Source organism: Pleurodeles waltl, chromosome 8, assembly GCF_031143425.1.
Source record: "Pleurodeles waltl isolate 20211129_DDA chromosome 8, aPleWal1.hap1.20221129, whole genome shotgun sequence".
In the NCBI taxonomy this organism is placed as follows: Eukaryota; Metazoa; Chordata; class Amphibia; order Caudata; family Salamandridae; genus Pleurodeles; species Pleurodeles waltl.
This window is the reverse complement of record NC_090447.1, coordinates 459,573,419-459,595,295: the sequence shown is the minus strand read 5'-3', so window position 1 is coordinate 459,595,295 and position 21,877 is coordinate 459,573,419. Positions and strand designations below refer to the sequence as shown.

Here is a 21,877-nt window from a genome sequence, read left to right as displayed (position 1 = left end):
GGCTAGAGACGTGGTCTTTTTTTCTTTTTTTAATCAATCCTTTTTATTGTTTTTCAAACCATAAACAGGGTCCACACTGTCGTGTCCAGCAGAGCATCGGGGGTACATACATGAGTTACGTAGCATTACAACATTATGAAAGAATTTATCATCCCGTCCTTCATTGCTCTTTTACGGCCATCTCGCTGTCTAGGCGAAGGATTGCTTTCCTTTTCCTCATTGTCCACCCTTCCTACCCTCCTATGGGCCACGGTCTAGGTCCAAGCCCCGAGCAGTTGCTCACGTCCCCCATTTATTGGGGCAACCTCTGCACTCATATATAACCTTCTTGATTTGCTGACACCAGTGCAGATCACGTTGCCAGTCTAATATCTGAGGGATAACCGTGCCCCCCCAGGCTCTTGCAATGTTATGTTTAGCCACTCCGGCTGCCAGCCTCAGCCATATTTCTGTATATCTGGGACAGGTGTGTTCCCCTGAAATTCCCTGGATTAACCATTTAGGATCTAACGGAATTTCAAGTGCAGTAATGCTGGACATTTCTCTGACTACTCCTGCCCAATATTCCCTTATTTGGGGACATTCCCATAATATGTGTATAAATGTGCCATCTTCGTCACAGTTCCTCAGGCAGTGCAGATTAGCAGGGTACGCAGGTAATATACTCTATGTAGGATTTTTAGTTGTACCAGTCTGAATCTGGCCCTGATGAATATGTCCTTCCTGCTGCCAATGGCCTCTCCCCACTCCTCTTCCTCTAGTGGATCCAGATCAACCTCCCATTTCTCCTTCAAGTTGCGCAGTGGGTCAGGGGAGTTATTGATTAGTTTTTTATAAATTGCCGAAGTTCCCCACCTGGGAAGTGGCTCCAGTAGGACTCAAGCTTCCAGAGGAGAAGCGTCCGATAGGCCAACCCCCTCCCTAATGTGTCTCCTCAACGCGTGTCCGAACTGCATGTACCGAAAATGTTCAATGTGTGCCAATGAGTACTCCTCCCTACGTGTCTCGAGACTAACGAATGCCTGTCCCCTTCACTCGTCTCCCAGGTGCTCTATGCCTATCGTCTCCCACCTCTTGAATCCTGATAAGCCTCGCACCTCAGACAGCTCATCACAATGCCATAACGGGGTAAGGTCTGTGAGTTTCCCCATCTACCCCAAGAGTTTAGTTGCATATTCCGAAACCTGGGTCACTGCCCTTGTGTGGTGCGGTAGGGCCCACTCCCGTCAGGTCTCATGTAGCAGGGCTTCGGGTCCCCCCTCCTTCCCATCAGATGTCTTTCCAACCTTTATTTCTGGTCCTGTTGGTCCTCAAACCCCCAGTCATTGACCAGGAGAAGGTGTAATGCCCAATAGTATTTCTGAATGTCTGGTACCGCCAATCTTCCCTCGTATAGTCCCCTCTGTAGTTTGGTTCGAGCAATCCTCGGCATCCGCTGCCCCCACAACAATCTTCGAACCTCTGAGGTATTCGTGCCAAATATTTCACGTGGAATGCTGTAAGAAGTGTTTTGCAGGACATAGAGGAGGTGCGGCAGGCTCACCATCTTGTAGAGAGCAGCCTTTCCCATCAAGGTCAGAGGGAGATCGTGCCAATGAGTAACATCCCCCTTAAGTTTTTCCAGTTGGATGGTCCGGCTTTTCCTCAGGAAGTCCCCGGGATCTCTGGTTACATATATTTCTAGGTAGCAAAAGCCCTCTGTCACCACTGGGGCCCCGCAATCCCTCGGGAGGCTAGGCTTTCCCCCTGCAAGGGGATACACCACTGATTTGGACCAATTTAGCATATATCCAGAGTGGTTGCCAAATATTCTAAATATTTGCATGAGCCTGCTGAAGGGTCCGAGTCTTTGCAGGTAAGTTTAGTTTATTCCAATATAAAGAGCAGAACAGCCAATAAATACAACCGCCACAGACGCCATCCCCACCATTCTCCCCGATCTCTCATGTCGCGTCGTGCAGGGATTCCAGAATGCATGCAAGACTCGACATAAGAACCCGACATAAGAACCCAGCACATCCTTCCCCTTAACACATACAAAATTGCACCTAAAGCGTATAAACATCGGAACTTGAGAATAAAACAATTGTTAAACTGAAAGTACAAAATCATGATACATTCTGGGAAACATCCTGTTTCTAGACAAGGACCTTTTCATCATGTCCTTCATCACATACTCCTTCTTGGCGGGTCTTTCCAACTCCTTGTCCAACACCTTCATATCACGAAGTGAATTCTCTGTAGAATGTTCCTCACCTCCTGCTCCACCCTGGTGGACTCATCCCAAGTCTTGTTCAACAGTTCCACATCACGAGCCAAGGACAACCTCTCCTTGTTCCACCAATTGCCATCTTCCAATTTAACTGCATTTTTACAAATTTTGATGACTTTCTTTGGACAAGAAAATTTAGATTCACCTTTCTGAACAATGCGGGCACTTTTAATCTTGACATAATCACCCACCTTAACACAAACTGTCTTCCTAGGACCCCGTTTATATTTATTCTGAGCAGATATCTTCTTTTCACTCACTTTCTCAATCGAACCCTCATCAACCTCAACCTCAACTTCACCCATCCATGTCCTTGTCAACTTGGTTCCAGGAACTCTTCCACTAAATAACACAAAAGGAGGCACACCGGTATCAGCAATGGGTGTGATCTGCACCGCCCACAACAACTTCCTCAATTCTTCCTTACAATTCAAACCTCCGGCCTTGGCCAGTTGTATGTTCTCCTTGATCACTCTGACCAGACCATTACTCCTAGGATGATAAAGTGATGTCTTAACATGCTTAATTTCCACGAGCACCAAGAAATTGGAAAATTGAGTAGATGTGAATTGACTCCCGTTATCAGTAAGTATTTCATCGGGAATACCCCCTCTGTCAAAAACAGATTCTAAAAACTCAATGACCGTGTGCGTGTGAGAATTAGGTACCTTCACCAACCTAAACTCAGGCCAAAGACTATAAAAACAATTAACACTATACCATACTCTAATTGCCCATTCAGCAAATTAACAGGTCCAATCAGATCCACAGCAACCTTACTCAAAGCCTTCACGGGCACATCAATAGCCTCAACAGGAGAAAGAAGAGTGACTTGAGATTTGTCACTAATGGCACACGCCAAGCAATCTCTCACAAAATGCTCCACATCTCTGTCCAACCCCAGCCACCAGAAATTTTCCCTTATTCTCCTTTTCATGGCCCACATTCCAATGTGTCCTTCATGTCCCAAGGTCAATATTTTATACCTTAAATCCTTCAGCACAAACATTAAACCAGCACTCATCAACATATTGTTCACAACAGACAACTCCTCAAAAATGTGTTTGTACACATCACATTGTACAGATTTGCAAACAGATCGAACCTATACTATGCCCTCCATGACCTCCTTCATTTGTTCATCCCTACCACACGCTTCCCTCCACTCATCTTCCGTCACAGCACCTTCCAATTGACACTATAGAGCATACCAGGACATCATCCTCATCTGAATCCTCCTCACCAAACACACCTCTGCAAGGAAGACGGGAAAGGCAATCGGTGAGTAAATTCCTTGCACCTGGCACATATTCCACATGGAAGTTATACATTTGCAATCTATACTGCCACTTGGCTATTCAGGGAGTGGCGCAATGCATACCAGAGGTGGAAAATAATTGTACTAAGGGTTTATGATCCATCCTGACTGTAAAATGTACACCCCAGAGATAAGGCTTGAAATGCACAATACTCCACCAACATGCGATAGCTTCTCTTTTAATAGTCGAATATGTTGCTTCAGCACCTCTCAGACTACGTGAGGCAAAAGCTATCACCTCATCCTTGCCATTCCTCCGCTGCTGCAATAACGCTCCCTGACCAAGTTGACTGGCATCAATCATAATTACAATTTCGTCCTTAGCGTTGAAAGCCTTCAACGGAATAGCCAATGCCACTTCATTTTTAATAGCTGCGAACTCCTGCTCACATTCATGACAACAATCAAATGTATTTTTTTTTTAAAAAGGGATCTGATTTTAAATGTTTTACTGGCAAAATTGGTAATGAACCTGGCATAAAACTCAATCAGACCCATGAAAGATCTGATCTGATCCTTGTTACTAGATGACTGAAAATCTTCAATAGCCTTAATCAACTTCTCCTTCGGTTCCACCCCTCGTTTTGAAATTTTATACTCTAGGTAGTCAATACATGATGCACTGAACTTACATTTGTCTGCACCAAGAACAATCCCTTTTTCATTCAACATAGATAATACTCGTTTCATTCTCTCGTCATGCTGTGCCTGATCCTTGCCAAAGACTAGAATATCATCCTGGAAGGCAATAACACCATCCATATCCCCGAATAAACTGTCCACCACCCTTTGGAACACAGCCGAAGCTGAAGCTAAGCCAAATGGCATGCGTCGAAATTGGAACAACCCTTCAGGTGTAACAAAAGCTGTCAAGTGCCTAGAATCAGGATGCAGATTAATTTGATGATAGGCCGATGTCATGTCCAACAAACTGAAATGGCTAGCATTGCCTAGTGTTGACAACATTTCAACAATATTAGGCAGAGGATGACAAGCCACCCAAATTTTTAAGATCACGCAAATCCACACACATGCGAATAGAACCATTGGCCTTACGGGCAATCACTATGGGAGCCACCCAATCAGACGCATCCACCTTCTCAATTATGTGTTGATCACACAATCTGTCTAGCTCTTTTTTCAACTCCGCTCTCAGCGCTAAAGGTACTCTACATACCCTATGAACCTTGGGAACAGCATTATCCTTCAACTTAATCTTGTGTACAAAACCCTTGAACATACCAATTCCATCCTTGAAAACTCCAGGAAAAGCAACAACCCACACAGATCCAACAGACAACACCCGGTTGTAATTTTTGCTTAGAATTACCTGCTCAGGGTTATTAGGATCCAACAAAATACCTAACTTCCTGTGATCGCCCCAACCCAAAAGACAGGTATCATCCTTAGCCACATACACAACACCCTTAGCCAAATTACCTTGGAAATTCAACTCAACTTCATACTCCCCCAAGACTTTCACCAGTTTGCCACCATAGCCCACAGGACTAATATGAGACTTCCTGAGCTCAATATGGTCAAAATATTCCTTCCATACGTTTTGACTCACAAGTGTGTAGGGTGAACCTGAATCAGCCACAACAATGATTTCACATCCATTAATTGACAATTTAAAGGTAGGCCTCTTGAATTTATTAAAAAATACACCCTCACCGCTACTATCGACAATTTTAGAACTACAGGCGATAGTAAGAATTTCATCAACCTCGCTTGTAGAAGGATCAAAACCACCCAAGTTGTCACTATGTAACTTAAGAACTTTATCCCTTGAACCGGACAGTGTTGTATTAACGGCCCTACACGCCCTTGCAAAATGCCCAATCTAGGAGCACTTGGAACATCTCTTTCCTACTGAAGAGCAACTATTCGCATTACCTAATTGGGAGGGACTACCACACCTAAAGCATTCTATTTTCTTAAGATTCTCCTTCCTAACTGATGTTTCAGCTTTGACGTTTACGTGGGATTTGTTAGACTTCTGTTTGATTATGGCAACTTTCTGATGTGAATCCTTCTCATTGACTGTACTAATCTGTTGCATGAACACAGTAGTATTCTCAATCCTAGTGGCTATCTCCACCGCTTTCTCTAACGTTAAATCTGGAGTAGACAAGAGGGTCTCTTGTACCTTCTTATTATTAGTTTTCTCAACAAGTTGATCCCTTATCATTTCATCCTCACATGCCTTATAATCACATGAAACAGCTAACATTCTCAAAGCCCCCACAAAGTTAGCAACTGGTTCCCCAGGAACCTGTACTCTCTTGTAAATGTGTGTCTTTCCATAATAACATTTTTACATGCCCTAAATCTGACATCAAGAGACTTAATAGCAGAAGCATATTCATCAATACCACCATCCCCTTCACCCACAACTAATGGAACAGACACTTGGGGAATGTGTTTTAAAATTTTGCGACCCTCTCGGCCCAAACAATGACATAAACTAGCAAACTTTTTTTATGGGTAAAAGAATCACCATCAATAGCATCCAGATAAGCTTCGAAACCTTCCTTCTACGAATCCCAATAAGCTTCCGATGAAACTTAATCAGGCGAAAATACGGGAGTAGGAAGGATGGATTGCTGCATAGTTAACGTAAAAAGTGATAATAAAGTGTTAGTTATTAGTTCACATTAAGATGAGGAAGTGCGTAACAATCAAAAGGTGTGCGTATCACAGTTGAAATAGTTAAAAAACACTGAGGAGCATAGACAAATGCCAGAATAAGGGTTGAAGATGGACACGCTGTACAAGATGTGCATATCACCGCTGTTGAAAAACCTTGAAGAGCATATACAAATGCCAAAATAAGGGTTGTAGAAGGACACACTATACAAGGTGTGCGTACCACCGCTGAAGAGACAAGCCTTGAAGTCCCAAATACTGACAAAACACTTGTAATGCTGAAGAAAGGACTCCGTGACACGGAGCAGAAAACCAAATGAAACACAAAATGTCAGTTGTGATGAAAGCGTCCCCGTTGCTAGGAAACGATTCAGCGAGCTGACGCATACACGCGTTTCCTGGAGTCTCCGTTGCCAGGAAACAGAATAGCACGAGACTGTGACGACAGTGCGGACGCGCACGTTAGTGTCTTAGCACGCGCCACAGCACTCACCACGCCTAGTCACTTCTGCTCTAAAATCCACCGGGAAATGTGGAAACCAGCAGTGCAGGACCGCCAGCAGGAACGAAAGCGGTACGGAAGACGTCTGTCCTGTCAGGAGCCAGAAGGGAGGCAGCCGCGCGTCGAAACCACAAACGGAGTGCACACGTGGGCACAAGCTGTCCTGCTGTCCCTCGTTGCCAGTGAAGGGTCCGAGTCTTTGCAGGTAAGTTTAGTTTATTCCAATATAAAGAGCAGAACAGCCAATAAATACAACAGCCACGGACGCCGTCCCAACCGTTCTCCCCGATCTCTCATGTCGAGTCGTGCAGGGATTCCAGAATGCATGCAAGACTCGACATAAGAACTCGACATAAGAACCCAACACCTGCCTATCGTCAGTGAGGGCTGTGAGACAAAAAGAAGAATATCATTCGCGTATAAGGATGTACCTTCCATCCCAGCCTCCCGAAGCTTGGACTCCCTTCACCAAGGGATCCTGGCTGATCCATGCTGCCAGTGGCTCTTGCGCTAGAGCAAAGAGTAGGGGGGACAGTGGACAACCCTGCCTGGTGCCCCTCCCCAACTCAAATTCTCATGACACCACTTGTGATAGCAGCCTGGTCCATGTACGAAACTGAGGCCCAAACCCCAATCACTCCAGGGCTGCAAGCATATAGTTCCACTCCAGAGAATCAAATGCCATTTTGGCATCCAGCGCCATCAGGCCCTCCTGGTTTGCATCAAAGATTGAGTATCGTGCTTCTATCCGGCATGAAGCCCGACTGGTCTGGATGCACCAGGGATCCTATCACTCCCGCAACCTATTGGCTAACACTTTGGCTAGTACCTTATCCTCCATATTTAGTAGAGATGTCGGCCAATATGAACTGCATGCCTCGGGAGGCCTCCCCTCCTTGTGGATCACCGTAATCATCACTGCTCTTTGGTCTCTTGGTAGGCAGCCCTTGTCCCTGGCTTCCTTAAACATCTTCAGTAATGGACTAGCAATTACAGTGGCCATTCCTTTATACAGTTCGACTGGGATCCCATTCGGGCCCGCAGCCTTCCCCGTCTGTAAGTCTTGCAAGGGTCACCACTTCCTCCGTCATACTGGCTTCGAGTGTGTCTCTATTGTCTTTCTGCAGTTCCTGCAGTTGGATATCTCTGAGGAAATCCTTGCAGTCCTCGGCGGACATATCTGTCCTAGAGGTATACAAGTTCTCATAGTAACTTGCTAAAGTCTCCGCTATGGCTGCCCCAGTCGTTTATATGGTCTGCTCCGAGTTTTCTACCCTTAGCACCCATGCACGTTCTCTGTCCCTCTGCTCAAGCCATGCTAGTAGCTTGCCCGCCTTGTTGCCCACGTCATATAGCCTGCGCTCATTCGCATAATTCCTGGCATAATGCCTGGCTTGATTCTCTGCCAAAGCTCTCAGCTCCAACTGTCTCAGTCTCAATCTCAGTCTCAATTTCTCTTGATCTTCTAGTTCATTGGAAGCCAGAAGTGCAGCTTCCAGGCTGACTATGTCTTTCTCTATGGTAGCGCATGTTAATTGCGACTCCTTCTTCGCCATCCCCATTAATGCCTGCGACTGTCCCCTTAGAACTGTCTTGAAGGCCTCTGAAAACGTACCCGCTGACGGCACTGAGCCCCGATTCTCCATGAAGTAAAGGGCTGCCCCCTCCAGCAGGCTCTCTCTGGTCCCCTAGTCCCTCAGCCCCCAAATGTCCAGCTGGCCCGGCAGCGTGTAGTTCCGTTGTGGGCCCATCAACTTGACCCCAACTGGGGAGTGATCGGAGATACCTCTCACGTGGATAATCCTGTTGCGGAACTGGTAGGCATGAGCGCACAGAGTGAAAATGTAGTCCAATCTGGAGAAACTCCCATGGGCTGCTGAGAAGTATGTGTATTGTCTTGTGGATGAGTTCCCTTCCGTCCAGAGGTCAGTGAGGTCCAGCACCCCCACGAACTGGGAAAGTGTCCCCAAGCCCCCTCCCTCTCCTGAAGTCCTGGACCGATCAAACTCCGGGTTCATGGTCTGATTGAGGTCACCACCCAGAATAAGGATCCCTGAGGGTAGGTCTAGCAGCAGATCCCCCACCTCCGCGAGGGTCACCGCCTGCAATCGAGGGGGGTTTATTGAGCACAGGTTGAGCATGGTACCCTCCCAAGTCCCCGAGAGAGCCACATAGCAGCCCGTGTGATCATGCCACAGCCGGTGGATGGTAAGGGTTATTGTTTTCTTCACAAGGATGCCCACTCCCCTAGAGTCTGTGGTGAACCCTGCGTGTGCTTTAAGTGTTTAGCCAAATCTGTCCAGGGCCTTGTAGTGGTTGCCTCTGAGATGTGTGTCCTGGAACAGGACCATGTCCGGGGCACGGCATTTTATGTGCTGTAGGACTATGTTGTGCTTTATGCTGCTCCCCAGTCCATTTACATTCCAGGACCATATGGTCAGGTTGTGTACTGGATTATCCATTTGCAATATTGATTCTGTAAGGAGGCCTGACTCTCACGCCTCTTGATGTGCCCTCCTACTCCCTGCCAGGGATCTCCCTCCCTTTTGAAAGTATTGTGTGCACCCCAATTGCCCAAAAATATGGCTCTAAGAACATAACTATGCCTGAATTCTTACATGAAAACACTTGTTTCCCCAACTCCCCCCTCCCTGGTAATCTGCTCAGTAAGCTCAGAACTGCCCACCCCCCAACTTGCAGAGCGCCTGTCAACCTAAACAAACTATACTTTGCCGGGGGTGTGCTGCCGCCTATAAGGTGTCGCTCAACTGGTCATATTTGGGCAAGCGCCCAGTGTCTTCCCCCTTTGCTGTGGCTAATTGTTGTGTCCCTGGTCACTATGTAGCGGGACAAACCCAAGCATTCCTCATCAACTTCCCCTGAGCAATGAAATTTGGTCACCCCAGTGTCTACATCTTCTGGCTGTTCTCAGTCCTCCTCTTGGGTTGGGCGCTTTTCATTCTTCCCGGGTTTTGTCATTCCTGCTGCACGGTTGGATCAAGCTCACCTTCCGTGTCCCTGCCTATATCCTGGTCTCTAGCCCTCCTGCCAGTCCCACGCCTCTTCAGGGGTGCCAAAATACCAAGTCTTTCCCTCAGCTTCCACTCTCAGTTTAGCTGGGAATAGCATCATGTATCTCAGTTCCTTGGCCCTCAGCGCTCTTTTAACTTCCTCAGAACTCTTTCATTGGTGCTGTACCTGGAGGGTAAAATAAAGAAAGAAGTGAATGTCAGCATTGTCTTGCCCCGGGTCCCCGAAGGTTCTAGCCACCTGTAATATGGCATCTCTGTCTCTATGGTTAAGAATCCTGGCGACTATTGTGTGCAGCGCCGCTCCTGTTTTCAGTGGGGAGCCGAGTATCCTGTGTGCCCTCTCAAATGAAAAGAAGTTTGACAGGTGTTTCGGTTTGAGCTTGTTTAGGACCAAGACCTCCACAAATAGGTTCGTACTCGGGCCCTCCATGCACTCCGGAACACCAACTACCGTCACATTGTTCCTCCTGGATTGTCCCTCCTGGTCTTCCAGCCTGCCTTCCATTATTGCACTCTTTTTGGTGAGTGACCGGACCTGCTTCTCCAATGGTTTTGTTGCAGCCTGTAGACCATTTATGTGAGTTTCTGCAGCTGCTAATTTCACAGAGATCTTGCTCATTTCCGCCCTGAGGAGATCGACATCTATCTGAATTGCGCCCCTGAATTGCGCCCAGCTTCGGTTCCAGGGGGTGATGGAACATCGAATGTCCTGTATGGCTGTCATGATTGTGCCCAGTGAGGGCTCCCCTCCTGGACTCAGATCTTCACTGGGGGGTCTGCCCTCTCCTCCTTGGGATGAGTCCCCATCGCCTCCATTCTTACTGGTTACCTATCCAGGCTGCTCGTTTGTAGATGCTTGGGAGTGTGGCCTTTAACCGTCGAGGCTGCATGCCTTAGTGCTGCCCCCCTTGAAATGCCTCACTGATCAAGCTCTCAAGATATTGCTTCCGCCAGCTCACGCTTTCCACTATTTGCTTTCCTCTCTTAGCTGCATGGGTGCCAGGTTTCCTTGCAGGCTCACCGCATGTGCGTCTTTTTCGTGCCCCCAGGGCCTTCTCTATTTTACTTCCTTTGTCCGGTGGCTTCTGGTGGCCTGCCCCCCTCTCTGTATACCCCGCCGGTCACTTGGTGGATCTCCCCCTTCTCACTCTCTGGGGATGTCCAAGGGGTTTGGGCTGTGAGGGGTGGCACTCACCGCACTACCGTCTGGCCTGCGCTCCGTTGGTTTCCCAGTTTCCTGTTTGCGGCCATCTCCCTCGCCGATGGTATTCTCCAGCTACCCCATGGGCTGTCTAGACACCTCTCAGGAATAACAGGAGAGGCAGGAGGCAGCGATGAGGCCCCCCCTGCTTCAGACGCTTCACTGCGGTCACAACCAGCTCTCCCCTCCAGTGCCGCTTCCAGGCCGCCTCGCTCTGTCTGCCATTTTGTGGGCGATCGGTCTGCTCGGTTTTTGCTGTCCTCAGCCCTCAATTCGCCTCGTCCACGGCTGGGCAGGTGTTTCCAAGGTCCTGGGACTCAGGGCTTTGCCGTGTGCCCCGCAGTTCACAGGATAATGCTGTTTTTTGGGAGTCTTTTCACCCTGGTGGCGCTGGAGCTCGCTCAGAGGGCGACCATCTTCGTTGGTGGCAAGCTCCACCCCGAAGTGGTCATTTCTTGAGCACATTTATATAATTTTAACTTTAGAATTTAACAGTGTGCAAACTGAAGTACTTTAAAAAAAAAACATTATTTAAAAAACACTGCAAAGGATGGCACGCCAATAAATAACAATAAAAAATGTAGAACTCAGATTCACAGCATACGTAACAAAGAAAATCCACAGTATTTAGTAAGTTCAATAACAAACCATTCCTCACCATCAGTAGCTACGGTACATCACAAAGGACTATCAGGCAGGAGGAAGGGAATGGAAGAAGATACTCAACTGTCCACCTTTTAACACTAGCCTGCAATAGCTGACCTATCAAGTCACAGCCTGTAAAGTGTCCAGCACAGTACATCCTGCAGAAGTGTTGTTTCCTCTAGGTTTCCGGGGTAGTCTATTCACTGCCACTACCATGCTTTGGACCCTCTCGAACCTCTGGTGCAACAGCTCACTAAGAAAATTAATCATTTCATGTCATAGAGATTCATCTGAGATATGTCCGGGGAAACCCAACACCCTCATCAGTGGCTAGGTGACATCTTGAAGATCCTCAGTCCCAGTTCAATTCTGTGCACTGAACTCTTGCTCACTACCCGCTGCAGTGCCTTCTGATGCCAACACTGCCCGGGCCCTCACTCCTTCTGCAGCATTGTTGCCTGCAGCCTCTCCCACACTGTTATAGCAGTACCCCAAAGTACTGGGTCTCTTGCAGGGAGAAAAAGTGTGTCAATCATGCTCACTAACGAGGCAGCTTCTCATATGGACCCTGCAAACACTAGAGTCCCTCCACCACTTCCAGAATCTTGGTGACTCAAGACCTCCCCATGGACTGCATATAGTAGAAAAAAACCAGGCCATGCTCTAGTGCTCTGAGGAGGCACCACCATCTTGGGCTTCAGTTCGCCTACCCCATTCATGTATTTGTATGTTTTGCAGAGTCCTGAATTTCTAATCCACATCACCTCCCTGAATAAATCTTGAACTGCTCTGCCTCCCCTTAAGGCAGCATACAAAAAGGATTTGCTTAAAATTCAGTATGGGTCCAACTGTAACATGGCTTCAGGATGCAAGTCTTCAATTGTCACACAAATGGAGCACAGTACCACATGATTGGCCTGAGACTCCCACAATTCCCATATTAATTGCAACTGAGCTACACTGGGAACAGTCTAGATAAAACTTCCAGGTCCTGAGTTATTTGTGTTCCAGTTCAGGGAGGACCTGGCTTGGCAGTTCAGACTTGACTATACCTATGGGGAACAGGGTCAAGACTGAACTGTATGTGGCTGGGGATCCAAACTGAGGTGGCATGGTGTGCAAAAGAACGATGGGTTGGGATGCTACCCTGAGTGATTGCTGGTGGTTAGACTAATTACAAACAGTAACAGTTACAGTAAAATCTTTATTGATTGATTAATTAAAATCATTACAAAATAAAATACAGTCATAAATAGAATTCATTAAAACAATAAAACATCTTTCATATGACAGCAAGAGGGTCTCATTACTCATAGGTCAGTGTCCCGGCTATGAAATGACATCCCATTTTGTGCAAAAAGGCAGAAGACGGCTTAACATGTATAAGAAAAGTGCTTTGTGCAGCAAAGAAGCCTGGACAAATGATAACTGAAATGCAGTGAGTGAGCCATGAGTTCAGGGCCATTGCAGCAAATAGTGGGAGAGGTACTTTACCCCTATCCCTGCTGAAGAACAGAGATAACAGCTAGGGGAGCTGTGCAGACTAGCAACATGCTTTAGCCAGTGGTGTACAGATTTAAAGTAGATCTACAAAGGCAGAAAGTGTGAATCGTGCCTTCTTTTGATTGGCCGCACAATCTACAGGGGGTTTCACTTGCTACCCTTAACCAGAGTGCTGCATGTGTGTTGGAGGGGAGGACACAAAGGCGATATTTTAAAACAGTTCCCTTGATTCTACTACTGAAGGCTTCACCCAAATATGCTTGTGAATTTAGCTCTGTGTAACTATTTAGTAACATCACACAATAAAAAGATGGACTAGGGGCCAGATGTAGCAAAGGGTTTGCGCCTCGCAAACGGCGAAAAACGCCGTTTGCGAGGCGCAAAAGCCTCTCTGCTATGCGGAAATGCATTTTGCGAGTCGGATCCGACTCGCAAAATGCATTTCCGACTCGCAAATAGAAAGGGGTGTTCCCTTCCTATTTGCGACTCGCAATGCTATACAATTTCATTTGCGCCTTCATTTGCGCCTTCATTTGCCCCTTCCCCTTTGTGAATGATCACAAAAACTATTTTTCAGAGCAGGTAGTGGTCCTATGGACCACTGCCTGCTCTGAAAAATACCGAAACAAAAGGTTTCGGTTTTTTTTCTAAGTGCAGCTCGTTTTCCTTTAAGGAAAACGGGCTGCAGATAGAAAAAAAAAAACTGCTTTATTAAAAAGCAGTCACGGACATGGTGGTCTGCTGCCTCCAGCAGGCCACCATCCCCGTGAGTGCCCATACTCGCAATGGGGTCGCAAACTGCGACCCACCTCATAAATATTTATGAGGTGGGTCTTTGCGACCCCATTGCGAGTTGCAGAAGGTGTCTGAGACACCTTTCTGCATAGCAAATTGCGACTTGCAATTTGCGAGTCGCACAGACTCGCAAATTGCAAGTCGCAATTTGCTTTTTTCCTACATCTGGCCCTAAGTGTTGACACTTTTCAAACACTCACCCCCCATATCTGGGATTATCCATAATTATTTTGCTTGCCACATCACCCCAGTTTGGAACCAGCCATATGCAAATCAGTCTTGACCCTGCTTCCTATACCAACCCGAACTGCCAAGCCAGGTCTTCCCTGAACCAGAAACAAGCATCCGGGGACCGGTTTCAGGGTATCACCCATCATCAGCCAGGCTGGCTTGTATTCAGTGGTGCAGCGAGCAATGGACCCATGTCTGGGCATGCCCCTAGCCACTTAAGGCGCACATAGCGAAATCACAAAATAAAATGATGGACAGAGTTTTCAAACTTTTCAAACACTCAACCCCAAGTCACAAATTTGGGTTTAATCCATTGTTGTTTTTCTCGCCACGTCACCCCAGTTTGTACCCAGCCATATGCAAATCAGTCTTGACCCTGCTCCTCTTGGGAACAGTCCAGTCCGAACTGCCAAACCAAGGCCCATATTTATACTTTTTTAGTGCCGCATTTACGCTGCTTTTTAACGCAAAAGTGGGGCAACCTTACAAAATACAACTGTATTTTGTAAGTTTGCGCCGCTTTTGTGACAAAAAAAAGGCGCAAATGCGGTGCTAAAAACTTATAAATATGGGCCCAAATCTTCCCTGGACTGGGAACAAGCATCCAGGGATCTGTTTCGGGGTATCACTCCTTATCAGCCATGCTAGCTTGAACCAAGTGGTGCAGCAAGCAAAAAAATGATAGACAGAGTGTTGATACTTTTCAAACACACACCCCCAGTCACAGATTTGGGTTTATTCCATTGTTATTTTGCTTGCCACGTCACACCAATTTGGACCCAGCCATGTGAAAATCATTTTGACCCTGCTCCCTACAAGAACAGTCCATCCCGAACTGCCAAGTCAGGTCCTCCCTGGACCAGAAACAAGCATCCTGAGAGAAGTTTTGGGAGAGCCTTAACCGCTCAGCAAAAAACTGTCATCAAAATCTACAGGTAAATATTTCACCTACCCTGACACTCCTTGGCAGCCCAGATTAGGATAGAATTTGGTCTCGCCAAACAAACGATAGTTAGAAGTGCAGCATTTGTTATCATATGGTATAGGCTCCGGTCTGCCGAAAGGAATACCTTAAATCACAATGGCCCTCATTATGACACTGGCGGTAAATCCCGCTTATTGCCGATTTGACGGTCGTCAACTTACTGCCGCGCTGGCGAATATCCGTTCATCACATTATAACAGACACACACCTATCTGACAGAATACAGCCACATACACAAATACGCCAGACCAGAGGTCAGTGAAAAAGTGGCGGTCCCAAAACCCGCACTGTTACGCCAACAGAACTACGTCCATCACATTATAACCCACGAATTACCACGGCGGACATTCAACGGCGGTAAACCATTGGTGGTACGTACCGCCACGCTCAGAATGGACACCCACATACAAAACAGCACTACATTGACCAATACAAAAAACACACACCAGACACCCCATACACACACCACACCACTATAAAACACACACCCACATTACCCACAACCCCTTACGTACAACAATTGCCACCAGGAGACTGAGAAGGAGAGCACAGAGACAACTAGACACACACACCACATACACCCGTACACCCCTCACACACTCCACATCACACACCCCACCACATTACCCAACACACCCTCACCAACACACATCACACAACACCCATGGCACCACAAAGGCACCCCGGTTTCACTGAGGAGGAGTTAAGGTCATGGTGGAGGAAATCATCAGGGTAGAGCCACAGCTCTTTGGAACACAGGTGCAGCAAATATCTATTGCAAGGAAGATGGAGCTATGGCGGAGAATCGTGGACAGGGTCAATACCATGGGACAGCACCCAAGAACAAGAGCCGACATCAGGAAGAGGTGGAACGACCTAAGGGGGAAAGTACGTTCCATAGCAGCAAGGCACCAGCTCGCCATACAAAGGACTGGCGGTGGAACCCCCATCTCCTCCCCCACAACTCACAGCATGGGAGGTGCAGGTACTGGCAATACTGCATCCTAAGGGACTCGCCGGAGTTGGCGGAGGTCTGGACACTGGTAAGTCAACTTTCAACAGTTATCACCCCCCATACCTGCATGCCATCACACACCCTCACCCTCACTCCCATCACTCCACCACATCCCACACAACACATCTCACTAATCTCAATGCCAGGCCTTGCATGCTGTACCAATGCACAGACACCCCATGGACACTCAACACTAAAGCATGCACAGCATAGGAAAACTAACCACAATACATCAACATACACAAGCAAAAGCCATAGAGGGGAAGCTACAGAAGTACAAATGTCATACACTTGAAGCATAATAGATCATTTACATCCCCACAGGTAGCCCAGCCAATGTCACTGGAGAGGAGGTGCCACCACTATCCAGTCCACCAACAGAAGAGGCCCACAGTGATGACAATAACTCTGGACTTCAGGATCTAGAGGACGTACCTGGCCCATCAGGGACCACTGGACAGCCGGTCACCCAAGCCCACTCACAGACCACCACAGAGCCTCCCCCATCAGGAACCAGCACCACAGAACCCACCCAGCGTACCCACACCTCTGTCCCCAGGACACGTCAATCAGCAGTGTGCCCACATGTACAGGTACCCCAGGCCACACCTCACACACAAGACAATCAGGGACCGGGAGTCAGTGGCAGTGGACACACCATTCAGGGAACAGAGGCACAGGCCAACAGGGACACTGGGAGGACTGCTGTGCGCCAGGGGGAGGACAATAGCAGGGAACTGACTCTCCAGGAGGCACTCTCCGAGATCCTGGGAGCCTACCAACATTCCCAGCACATGATGGGCCAGATCCTAGACAACGTGCAGGAGAACAGGCGGCTGCAGGAGGGACGGGATCAGGGAGGACTTGCAGGACATTAACAAAACCCTGATCTCCATAGCAGGGGTGTTGGCAGACATGGCCAACATCATGAGGGAAGCAACAGCACACCCAGTGGGCCCCTACCACTAGCCAGTCATTTGAACAGCCCTCCACTTCCACTGCCGCTAGTGGCCAGGGGGCCCCGCCACAGGACTCACAGGCCACCAGCACCCCTCCCCCTTCAGAAGGAGAACCACCCCGCAAACGTTCCCTGCGAACCAGACAGAAGCCAGAGACACTTGCCAAGCCACCTCCAGGAAATGTGACTATCCTGATTGTCCCCCTTGTGTCTCACTCTGTCACCTTGTCCACCTTGAACTGCCATTGCTCCCCCTCCTATGTCCCCATGGACACCGCACCTGTGCTACAAACAGACTCAAACAATACCCTGGACTTTCCTCCATCATCACCCCATTCCACTGCACTTTCCCCACTATATTTTAGCACAACAATAAACACCCTTGGATAAATCTCGACTTCTAGTATTTCATGTATTGCAAATTTGTATTCATTGAAACAGCTACAACCATTGCAAATGAACTGTACATAGAATTAGCATAGAATGAATGACCTGTTGCTGGCTGTTGTGATCACATCAGGACAATGTTGTCACATCACCAACATCTGTAAAATGAATATCCATAGGTAACAGTAAGTAGGGGAAAGAAGTGTGTAATGCCAGCATGCTAATGCCACACAGAATACACCAATAGTAATAGAAATGTTAAGTTGTACTGTCTCACCTGTGTGTCATTGTTAGTACTGACGTATCACCAATGTTCTGTTGTCCACATCCTCATCCTCTGCCTCCTCATCCTCACTGTCCTCAGGATCCACTGCTGCCACAGGGGCATCTCAAGTCTCCTCTTCCTCCTGCAGAAAAGGTACATGGCGTCTGAGAGCCAGGTTGTGCAACATGCAGCATGCCACTACTATCTGGCAGACCTTCTCGGGTGAGTAGCACAGGGATCCACCTGTCAGATGGAGGCACCTGAACCTGGCCTTCAGGAGGCCAAAGGTCCTCTCAATGATCCTTCTGGTTCGCCCATGTCCCTCATTATAACGTTCTTCTGCCCCTGTCCTGGCATTCCACACAGGGGTCAGCAGCCATGATGGGTTTGGGTAAACAGAGTCACTTGCAAATATTGAGGGACAACATTTAGCCACACACTATCCTAAATGGCCAACAGCATATGTATACACCAACATATAATGAGTGGGAATCAAGACTCACCTAGTAGCCACACCCTGTGCCTCTGTAGTTGCGCCATCACATTTGGGATGCTGCTATTCCTTAGGACAAAGGCATCATGCACCGACCCAGGATACTTAGCATTGATGTGGGAGATGTACTGGTCTGCCAGGCACACAATCTGCACTGTGGAGTGGAAACTCTTATGATTCCTGAACACCTGTTCATTTTGCCGGGGGGTACAAATGCAATATGTTTTCTGTCAATCGCCCCAATTATATTGGGGATATGTCCCATTGCATAAAACCCTGCCTTCACAGTGGCCAAATCCTCCACCTGGGGGAAAGCAATGTAGCTGCACAGGGCAGACAAGACTCTTGCCAGCACTATTGAGAACATTGGCTGTCACATTCCATCTGCCAAGCCCACTGTCACTTGGAAAGAACCAGTTGCCAGGAAATGGAGCAGAACTTGCACAAGAGAGGGGATCCCAGTGGGATGACGGATAGCTGAGATCAGATTCCAACTGGGCACACAGCTCTGTGATTGTGGCCCTGTCCAGTCTATAGGTGAGTATGATGTGCCTGTCCTCCAGTATAGCCAAGTCCACCAGGGGTCTGTACACAGGGGTATGTCTCCATCTCCTATTCATCCGCAGCGGTAGGTATCTAAGGGACACAGGAGTGAGTTGGCTGTCACATTTTGAACAACTATACCACAACAGCAGTCCGCATCGTGCAAACATGTTTGTGGACAGTGTAATTTAAAAGTATGAGCCTATATATCCTGTGATGCATGAATAATCAATAGGCCTGTTCACCCCCCCTGAAATGTCGACCTCCTGTCCTGTGTGGAGGGACAGGTGGAAGTGAGGTAATTCCGCCGACGTTGGGCGCCGTAGCGGTAGGCGATCGTGAACCGCCATGCAATTCCTTAATGGTTTATATTGGGCCCTATGGGGATCTACGCCGGCATGACAGTATGCACCGCTGCGGACGTGACCACCATTTTCTATCTCAATCCTCACTTGTTTCCTGACCTTCCATAGGAGAAGACCTACACTGCATTTGCTGCTGTGACCTGTGTCTGGACCCTACCATGGCCCAGGTGACCGGGGAAAGGGCCTCAGCTTTTACTTCTGAGGAGCTGGAACGACTGGTGGATGGGGTCTTACCCCAGTACGGACTGCTGTATGGTCCTCCAGACCAACAGGTGAGTACACTATGGGGATGATGCATGTGGCATGAATGCATGGAGTTGTGTGTAAAGGCATTGTGTAAGGGGGGGTGGGTGGATGTCCTCTTGGTGGTGTACATGTGGTGCGCTGGGCTATGTGTGTTCCAATGGTAATGCAAACGGGTATGGTGGGCCATTTGTGTGACAGGCTGGACTGTTTGTTTACTGGTGTTCTCCTGTCTGTATTGCCTCTGCAGGTCAGCACCCATCAAAAGAAGGGGATATGGCAGGCGAAGCACCCACTGTTGGAAATGGTGGGAGGACCTGAGACTCTGGGCACGGAAGACCGTGGAGGCCCAGCTGGGGATGGCCTCCCAACGAGTAAGGGGTGCTCGTCGGACCCTGACCCCCTGATGGCCCGCATACTGGTGGTGGCCTATCCTGAGCTGGATGGGTGCTTGAGAGCATCACAGCAGCCACAGGGGAGTGAGTACAGTGGCTATCATTACAACTTACGGCTGGTGGGGTGGTATCCGGGTGGTGGTTGTGTGGCCTTGGGTGCTCCTAGGCCAGGCCAGACATAGCAGCGTAGGTCCTCTGGTGGCTAAGAGTTTTAATGGAAAATATTGCTTACCTAGCTTGTTAGTATTCACTTCTGGGCAGGGCTGCGTGGGTCCCAGGTGGGCTGCAGTTGGCGGTGTGTGCCCCTCCGTATGCCTTGGTGACTAGCCATTTCACTGGTAGTGCAATGCATAGTGCGTAGGCCTGTTCCCTGTGTGTGAGGGTGCTGTATACACCAATGGTGGTGTTGGTGCAGTCATTGACCCAGTGTATCCTTTGTCTCTCTCCCCCTTTCTTGTTTTGTCATCCTCTCCTTATGTGCATTAGCATCACGGGGCAGAGGAGCTGAGGCACCTGTGACAGAGGGAACTGCATCCCACAGGACCCTGGAGGCAGAGTCCACCGACGCCGAGGGAACCAGTGGGACGGAGAACGAGGGGAGCACCACAGCAGAGACTGGAGGGGACAACACAGACTCTGATACCTCCTCCGATGGGAGCTCCCTGGTGGTGGCGGACACCTCTGTGACCACCCCAGCTGAAGGTACAGCCGCCACTCCCGTACCAGCACCGCCTTCCCAGTAGCCCCTCAGCGAGTTGCCCGTGCCCGCTCACCCAGGAGAGTGGACATCTCCTTCGCCCCAGGCACCTCAGGTCCTGCCCCAATGAGCCCTGCTGCCCTGAGTGAGGAGGCTATTGACCTCATGAGATCCATCTCTGTAGGGCAATCAACCAATGTAAATGAAATTCAGGGGCTGGCAGCCCAGATGCAGCAATGCAATGCATTCCTGGAGGGCATTCACAGTGGCTTGGCGGCCCAACAGAGATCGATTCAGGCTCTGGCCTCCTCTCTGATGGCAGGCATTGTCCAGGTTTCTAGCGTCCCCCCTCCAACTTCAACTTCCCAGTCCCATTCTCCTCAACCCCAACCCATCCCAAGCACACAGACAGACCAGCATGCACACAAGACAACACACAAACAGACACAGGCAAACTCAAGCACCACACTTCATCCCACAGGCACTCACACAAACACCATTCAGGTGCAGAGACGACAACACCCACTGTCTCCACTGTCTTCCCTCCTCCTCCTCCTCCATCTCCTACCCAGTTACGTCCACACTCACACCTGCATGCACTACATCAATATCCATTATCAGCATCATCACCACACCAAGCAGAACACACACCTCACTGGCAGACACCGCCACAATTTCCATGCACACGTCCCCTGTGTCTTCTCCCACCACGTCTGTCTCCCCACCCCAAAGGATACAAACACAAGCACTCAGACACCCAACAGCCATCCACCTCACAATATCATACAGCCCATGCACCTGCACCCAAATCCAGCAGACATACACCTCCGACGACCACTCCCTCATCCTCCACTCCCATTACTCCTCCCTCCTCCCGCCCCAAAACCCCATAAAAAGCTTTTTCTTTCCACGATAAACATCTTCCCTACTGCTCCCCCCGTCCTGCACGTATGGGCATGGTAGCAAGGACACAGCCCAGCACCTCAGCCAAACAGTCCAGGTGGACAGTAGTAGCACCACCTACTCGTGGTGGTAGGGATACCAGAACAACAACACTGAAGGGGAAGGAGGCAGCACAACCTGGGATGAAAGTGAAGAATCCGGCACCAGCTGTGGGGAAGGGGAAGGAGCCTGCACCAGCTGGGAAGAAGGGGAAGGAGCCTGCACCAGATGGGAAGAAGGGGAAGGAGGCTGCACCAGCTGGGAAGAAGGGAAAGGAGCCTGCACCACCAGGCAGAGAGGGGAAGAGCCCATCCACCCCTGCCAGGAAGGGTAAGGGATCCCCAATCCATGACCAGGAGGAGAAGAGGCACTTTACGCCAGTGGAAGCTGTCAGGCAAACACCTTTACCACCAGCAGTTGTCACAGGGCCCCCACCGCCAG

At 48.8% G+C, this 21,877-nt stretch overlaps 1 protein-coding gene across 1 annotated transcript in view; it reads right to left on the bottom strand.

Annotated features, from left to right (window-relative positions):
• The window catches only part of NPAS2 (neuronal PAS domain protein 2), a 611,171-nt gene that overhangs the window by 30,333 nt on the left and 558,961 nt on the right, over positions 1-21,877 (bottom strand). The window lies entirely within an intron of this gene.